This window comes from Mytilus californianus, unplaced genomic scaffold (assembly GCF_021869535.1).
Source record: "Mytilus californianus isolate M0D057914Y unplaced genomic scaffold, xbMytCali1.0.p SCAF_18, whole genome shotgun sequence".
Lineage (NCBI taxonomy): Eukaryota > Metazoa > Mollusca > Bivalvia > Mytilida > Mytilidae > Mytilus > Mytilus californianus.
This window is the reverse complement of record NW_026262666.1, coordinates 8,111,224-8,120,172: the sequence shown is the minus strand read 5'-3', so window position 1 is coordinate 8,120,172 and position 8,949 is coordinate 8,111,224. Positions and strand designations below refer to the sequence as shown.

At 32.5% G+C, this 8,949-nt stretch overlaps 1 long non-coding RNA gene across 1 annotated transcript; it reads left to right on the top strand.

Moving 5' to 3' along the window:
* The first annotated feature begins 4,460 nt into the window (after positions 1 to 4,460).
* On the top strand, positions 4,461 to 6,287 carry LOC127726674 (uncharacterized). The gene is made up of 3 exons (XR_007993635.1): positions 4,461 to 4,775; positions 5,603 to 5,776; positions 6,217 to 6,287. It is a non-coding gene; the product is annotated as an uncharacterized LOC127726674 (long non-coding RNA).
* Positions 6,288 to 8,949: the final 2,662 nt, after the last annotated feature.

The window sequence follows — 8,949 nt, the reverse complement described above, 5'->3', positions numbered from 1 at the left end:
GTAATAACATAAGCAACACGACGGGTGCCACATGTGGAGCAGAATCTGCTTACCCTTCCGGAGCACCTGAGATCACCCCCAGTTTTTGGTGGGGTTCGTGTTGCTTAGTCTTTAGTTTTCTATGTTGTGTCATCTGTACTATTATTTGTCTGTTTGTCTTTTTATTTTTGGCCATGGCGTTGTCAGTTTGTATTCGATCTATGAGTTTGACTGTCCCTCTGGTATCTTTCGTCCCTCCTTTCCTTTCTGAAGTTCGCACGCAAGCCTTCTTGTAGGCAAACAATTATGAAATGAAAAAAAAACCCAAAAAAAACCAAAAAAAAAAAAAACAATGTGCTACATTTTAACATACAATTTTTGTTTTAATTTCTATAATGTTATTACTACATCAGTGTATCGTATTGTTCTACTGTCCTTTTCATAACGTCACCAAGCTATATGATTGAAAACGACATAGCAAAGTATTTGAGCGGTAGGATAGACACCGATACATGTAACTATCTTTACCACTTGAGTAACGAAGTTCATACTTTGTAAGTCGTCGAATTTAATTTGAAGGACATGTATTTAAAATAGATATCTTAAAATACAAATAATGTAGTCTGAAAATTTTACAAGTACAGCTCTCCTTGTAATTTATGTTATATAATTTCAGATCAATTACAATAGCTTTGAATTAATTCCTGCTTCTGCATTTTGTACATTTCTCAATTTAAAAGAGTAGTCTATTAATATTACGTAAACTTTTGTTATGTCGATCTTTTTGTATTGGTATAGAACTTGCAACCTTTGGTGTTAGGCGTAATTGTTGACGGGAAATTGACTGATCGGTGAATGATTGGTGACGGATGTTTGACTGATCGGTAATCGATGACCCATAGAATCCTTCAGATACGTCAAATACGCTAAGTGTTTATTACTAAATGTCATCACCCAATAGTTATCAGATATTCTGTGACAAATGATTGACGTTATAGCCATTTTGTGATTCTTTTAGAGAGAAGTTGTGAAAAGCTCCCTAACATGCATCATTTTAAAGTATAGACACCATTATGATATAATGGGCGAAGAAACATATATCAAAATTTACTTATTTTTTATTTCTAATATCAAACGTGTGCGTTACTTGATAAGTTCGATGTCTCAGATCAATTAGTAGCTAAACGGTTAGAATATTTACATAACTACCGTCCGAGCATAACCATAACTGTATCAGTATCAATAAATGATAAAATCGTCCATTGATAATATATTATATATTAACCAAAACGACGACTTCAAAATTTGTTTAAATAATTCTAGCGTCTGCGTTCCAAAACACTAACCTTGAGGTCATGTGAAGTATCAAATTACTGTAAGATAGACGCTTGAGATCAAAATTGATATGTCTGAGGGTGTTGATTGATCGGAAATACAAAGATTATATGTATAACATGATATAGTACTTCAGGCGGATTGGAACAATTTTTAATCAAGGTTAGTTTTCTTTAATCTCGTTTATCGTCAAAATCTAATTGAAATCAATTCTAACATTATTATAGGTCCACTACGGTCACTGATTGTACGACCCTGATAGCCAACTTGTTTTTGTACTCACATGATGCATAACTTACACAGAAACTTCTCGAATAAAACAAAACAAAACAAACCTTTCAAACATCTCCAATTTAATTTTCAGATATAAGGATGTTGCCTGGTCACACAATAACCAAATACAAGTGACCTTGAGATTAATGATACTGCTTCATATCTTGATATATGCCCTTATTTTGACACAGATGGTAGACAATAACCTACACCCATTGTGGCCTTCTTAATCTAACTATGTAACAGTTAATATGGTACATGATGCGAACGCACTATGCTCATCGTCACGTCCATTTGATCCCTGGTTCATATGAAGTAAATTACACGCGTGGACTTCTAAAAAAATCAAAAGAAGTATATATGAACTTCTCTCTGTACTTATACGTTAAGCTTATATTATGATTCGTTGTTTATATATGATAGTAAATGCAATATACGAATTTCGATTTAATGAATGATTTACCCTAGTTGACCTGGAATCATTCATTGGAAAACGCGTCATGGGACAACGTGGCGGCTTGATGATATTAGCTGTGTAACGTCATTTTTTTCCGGGGAAAAGCATAAGTTGGAAGATCATGTATGTTTATCCAAATGATATTTTTTTATTAACATGAATATGTATTTCTTTTAACATTTAAACAAACAGTGGACTCATCTTGTGTTATTTCATGTATATTAACGAATCACAAATGTTTCAGATCCGGTGTAACTAGGTAGTTTCTTGACCAAATAGGCTTAACTTAAATTTAGACCAAAAAGAGAGAGTTTAAATGGCGAATGAAACAGGGATTCTTCGTTTGTTTTTGACAATAAACATTGGCTTTTGTCAGAATTTGAATGATGCCAAGGATTTGTATAACGCATTATTCGTGAGAAGCGATTACAATAAACAAGTGAGACCGATTCTTGATCAAACTAATGCCGTTTTAGTCATAGCCACACTGCAACTAACTAGCATTCATAAAATTGATGAGGTAGTAGAGACATTAATTGTTCCAGGTTTCCTTGATATCTACTGGGTAGATGAACATCTAGTTTGGGAGTTTGGGATAGCGATGATTACAATGATATCGACTCCAATACTATTCTTTAGGTAAGTAGCCAAACACTTCATTTCTCTTATTAGTCGACCATTTAAGCAATTTTTGACAATTTGGGCAATTTAAAAAAAAAAAAACACTCGTTAATGATAATATTGTCGCATGTGATTTCCTGCCAAATGAATACTCTTTTTTTCAGTCAGTCATTAGGGAAGTATATTTTACATCTGGCATCAATATTAATGATTTCAAATCTGTAAATTTTAACATGTACGGCCCACATCGACATAGTAATTTGGTAAAATATAAACTTAATCAGATATTAACTTCATATTGAACTATTTTGATAGATTACAATAAACAAGTGAGACCGGTTTTTGATAGACTGGGCCGTTAATTTCCAGTAAATTCTGGCTAAATAAGCATCAGGATCTGTTTTCAGATTTCAGATAAAAGACTGTATTTCCAGACATTAAATTAAACTTCAAGGTAAATTTTAAAAAATGGGAAGTCCATATAACCAAACAAATACAAACGCTCGACTATATCAACCAGCGGAAGGAATTGAAACGATTTGTCTTATTCCCCACTTGGTTATAAAATACAAATAATTACACCATTATACTAACACAATTCTATATTAATATTCTTGTAATGGATAGAAAATACATCAAATAACACCATTCCAAACTTAATCCCAAATTTATATTCTATTTTTAGAAATTTACCTGTAACGTCACTTTTTGTGCCGTTGATACATTCGTGTGACGCACAGTTTATTGTTCTATTGTGCTGTATTTGTGTTATGTTGTAAATTAATTTTAGGTGTTCGTTGTTATTCTGTGGTTTACATGTTGAAATGTACTATTTTATTATTTATTTATGTATTTCTCTGTCCTGAATGTTCTTGCATTTATTTGTACTGTATTCCTTCCACGTAATGTTGTCATTTTAGCGGTATTTTTAACATTGCCATATAAGCGGGAGGTTTGGCTAGCCATAAAACCAGGTTCAATCCATAATTTTTTTTCTTTAAATTTCCTGTACCAAGTCAGGAAACTGGCAGTTATTATCACATAGTCCGTTTCTATGTATGTTGGCGTTTGTTTTTGTAGCAGTTCCGTTGTTACTGTTGTTTCGTTTTTGTTTCCTCTTATAGTTGATGTGTTACCCTCAGTTTTGGTTTGTGACCCGGATTTGTTTCTGTTAAATCGATTTATGAGTATTGAACAGCGGTATCCCAGTCAACAGACTAACAGTGGGCCAACGTTGGCAAATTGTCGGTCCGTTGGTCGACCGTTGGTGTTGGCTGCACAACATTGGCCCAACGTTGGCAAATTGTCGGTCCGTTGGACGACCGTTGGTGTTGGCTGCACAACATTGGCCCAACGTTGGCAAATTATCGGTCCGTTGGTCGCACGTTGGTGTTTGCTGCACAACATTGGCCCAACGTTGGCCTGCTGTTGTAAATTCATATTATTATCTCATGTTGGTTATAAATAACCGGGCCAACGTTGGCATTATGTTAGTAGCAACATAGGGCCGATATGAAAATTTGTTAATAAAAATTGATTATGAAATATTTTACGCTTTATTTCTCTTGGGAAGGCGGATAATTTAGATTGCTGCATGCTTTATGAAAAGTTAATGTTATACCGAAAGTGTTCATCAACTGAAATAACATTTACAACCATATGTTGGGCCAATGCTGGGCCAACGTTGATCCTATATTATACTCTATATATAAGTCAGGTTAAATTTATACTGGAATATCATTACTGTAATAAAAAAAAATATATCGTAAACATAGATTGCCTTGTTAAAAGTTTAAATTTATTGCAATCATTATTTATTATAACTTTATTCATTAAACCTTGTGAAACATAATAATTTAGCAATTATATACAGAGTGATATACGATACAGCCAGTCTGTTAATCAAGCTCATTCTGATAAGGTTGACCATATGTTAGACAAATTTCAAAGATAGTTGCTATGGTAATTAAGATTATAGGAAATCTGAATGTAATGGGATGGTCACTTTTGTGGTTATTTCCTGTTGTGTATTTGTAAGAAAACAGTGAAACGAAGAAAACAAAAAGAGAAAATCATATCATCTGAGGTTCAAAGAAAAAGAAAGTAACATGTAAGTTATAACTTTAAAAATTCTGTTATATTTACGATTGTGAATGACATACAATATGTTTTATTTAATCTGAGGGATGTTGTTCAAAAATAAAACATATAATTTCTATAATTTTATAATGTTGATCTTGAAGTTTATACGTTTCTGGCGAAATATTTTCTAGATTTTGTTTAAACCATGTCAATCCTAAATAATCATGAAATATTTGCCACTGAACATTAGTATCATCAAACAAATTGTAAATTGCTAATATTTTAACATTTTATTTCTGAAATCTATAACGATTGCATTTATCACCATTACTGAAGTTAATGGAAAAAATCTGTCTTAAGATGTACCTTGTTCTGTAATGTTTCAGAAATGTGGTATAATGATTTCTACTTCACAGAAATATAAATGAATTTGTTAGTTTTATTATTTCTAAATCGCATGCAAACAGATACGATATATTTGTGAAACCTGATCATATACACACTTGCATGTGTAACAGTGTTTTAGATATCAAATAGAGTATTTATTTATTAAATTCATTGCAAGAATGTTGTAATTTATAATATATAATTATACGGACTCGACTGAATTTAGTTTTTTGTCCTCGGCAAAACTTTTGCAAAAGAAAACCGATATTTGAATAGTTTGTAGGAGTAAATATGAGTCACAAAAAGCTGACGCTTGAAATATAAAAAAAAAATAGGGGGGATGTAAAAAAAGACTATACCACACATAATGATATTTATAAATGAAAAAGACTAAAAATTATTGTCTGAATTACTTGAAATATCTTTTCTTTTTAATATACAATTTTACATTTTAATATAAATTTATAGGTCAGGTATTTGAGTACTACAGAAGACAAAATAAATCAGAGTGCAAAAGTAATAATACAGAGCTAGGAATAATAGAAATTATTGCCAACATCCTGGCTAGAAAATGCATGGGAATGGAGATGGGAAAAAATGCATTCAACCATTTGATAGCCCAGAACGAATAACTTTAAGAAAGTAAGTTAACATAATAGCCATCATTTATGATACATCGGATTCGAATTTCACAGATATATATGCATAAAATGTTTAATACTACCGTTAATGCTAGTGTATTTAGATTTGACTTTGTGTTTTTTTTTCAACTAGTGTTATTTATTTACTTAGAACGTTATTTGACAAAGTTTCCTGTATCCATTTCTACACTCAATTGTCCTGCTTAACCTAGCTAGCGAGGTGAAGTCTAACCATTATGTTAAAGCATACAATATGCCTTTTGCCTTGGCTTGTATAGCCTAGGGAAAATATAAAAAAAAGAGTATTGTTTCTTACTATTGTAATGTGCCAGGACACCGGAAACAATGCATTTTTTGTCTTTTTGTTTATGTTTTAGGAGGATTTAATATATTCTAAATATACATACATTGAGTACTCATTTATTCATTACTTTATTACAGAGGTACATGTAGTGAAATAACTTTTATGAAGATATGCTAAACTGGATATTAAAAGGATTTAACATAAGACGGAGCCGGAAATTATGATAAAACAAAGTGTAGCAGAAAACAAAAGGAACACTCTTGTGAATGAAAACCATGTTGGAATACAGAACTAGAAAATTAGCTGTATAAAATGAATTATCAATGCCTTCATACAGAGCTTGGATACTGCAACATAAACTGTAATGATATTATACAAATGGGATAAATTAATTATCATGAATGGACTTTATAATTTTCATTCTATAGATCTGATTTAGCAACGTATAGATACAAAAAAGACTTTTTTTAAAATTTGCTTGTTGTCTAGCTAATAATAAATTATATTTAATCATACCTTTGTATTTACATTATTTAAGAAAAATAGGTTACAGGGATACGTTGATTGAGTTCATACAAATATGGGTATAAAATTCAAAAGTACAATTCCTGGAGAGAGATTGATTGGTTGTTGGTAACTGAAACGTCCATTGGCAAATATTTCATTCATGTTCAGGAAAATGGAGAGAAAGTGGCAAAATACAAATTTTCGGGTAGTATGTTAGACACAACATGGTATAGTGGATCTGTAAAACGCAATAATTGCAACATTTCAAAAGAGGATTACTTTCGCCATTACTTTGAACTGATGCAAGATACAGGAATTATTGCAGTTGTTGCCTGGAAGGGAGTTTAGTATCCTTCATATGGATAGAAAAGTTTACAGATTGAACCAACGGAGTGCCAACGTTTGTTAACAGTTTGTATTACTACGTTGGCCCAACGTTTGTTCAACATCGGCAAGTATTATTCCATCATTGGACCAACGTTGGGCCAATGTATTGTATAAAACCTTACAACGTTGTGCCAACGTTTAGCCATCACGTTGGGCCAACATAGGGCCACTTTGCACTTATACATTGGGCCAACGTTTAAAAACAACGTTGGGCCAATGCATGTAGATACGTTGGGACAACATTGTGCCAACGTACCAATGTTGTCTGGGATACTGCTATTGCCTTTATTCGGTACAACATTTTCTGAAGACAATGGAGGTAACCTTCGTTTAACATCTAGCTGAACTTCCCACTTGTATGACAGTTACTGATAGTTCTATTGTATCGACAAAATAAGTTGAGCATCCCAAACAGACGTAACTGGTTAACATGACAATAAATGGAATCCAGCTGCGTAAACTGTGTAAACATATATACATCACAGACGTAGAACACTTGACTTGAAAATTCTAACAAACAGACATATAAATATGATAACCACGCCGACAACAAAATGTAGTTGATAGTATTTATAGTATAGTAAAAATATATACATTAAGTAGCATATGAATATGAGGGTATACAAAATGAAAACAACACTATGAAAACCGCCGAATCGGACCGCTGGGGCCAACCGCACCAGTGACACCCAAAGCCAAAACTCGAAAACTTGTTGCACAAACACCGATCCAAGTTCAGAATCATTCGACAAAAAGAAACACAATACTATTGTACTAAAACAAAAAAACAAAAGCTGTGAATCAAATAATATGATACACAACGTCAGCACATATAAAATATACATCAAGATCATCCTGTAGTATTTGTAAAGAATACAAATATTTATCTAAAAGGTTTTGTTATTTCCCAATGGTCATTGTGAGTTCAAGGACGAGCTGTTCTTAAACAAAAGCCTGGCTCTTTATTTTTTGGCTCAGAATCCGATGATGTTTAACTAAATTTGAATAGCAGATGCAAATTCTGGAATATCGTTTGAGTTGGTACATGGATAATCCATACCCGGTTGAAGTTGGAATAATGCTGACAAATGAATGAACATTGTAATTTCAAAATTAAAATTGTCTCGTTTGTCATAGACTTTGGTACTGGGATGACCAATGTAGTCATAGATATATATATATATATATCAAAATGAGGCTATGGAACTGGCTGATATGAAATTATTTTAATCTCTAGTTCAGGAAGATATGTAGTAGGACTCAATCAGAAAAGTTTGAATTGTTAACGGAAAGAAGATCATAAATAGACCTGTATGTGAAATTTAATGATCAAATTTCTATGAACTCCTTATGTGACAAGTGTCTGAAGAAACTCCAACTCATATGAAAATAAGTAAAGGTCTGCATGGAGAGAAGCACGATTGGTTCATTTAGAAATACCGACAACCTGCTGAGTTTAATTGAACCGCCTTTTGAACAAAGTCAATAATTAAATTATGTTAATATTCCCACTTATATGCAACAAAACTATCTGCAATTGGTCTTTAAATACGCTAATATACCTTTTTTAAGACAATATCTGGAAACCAAACCTTGGTTTAAAGAATGGATTCAAAAAGTTACAAGAATTAGGTGGAAGTTTTTACTATGTTCGGATTGATAGTTTTGGTGGGGTAACTTGGTTTCCATATCACTTGTCCGAAAGTCGATATTCCATCGATGTTACCCATTTTCCATTTGATGAAGAGTCTTGTCCGTTTCACAACTTGCTCTTATTTGATTTTGAAGTTGATCTTCACCTGAATTCAATTATACATCTTAGAGAATACATCAGGAATAGTTTATGGGCAATCACTACAACTTAACAATGATTAGTGAGCAACTTCCCGTCAATTTAGAAAGCACATTCTTCATCAGCTTTTACATTGTCATTTAATTAGGTTACAGTATTCTAGTTCTTGTTGATAATTCTTTAC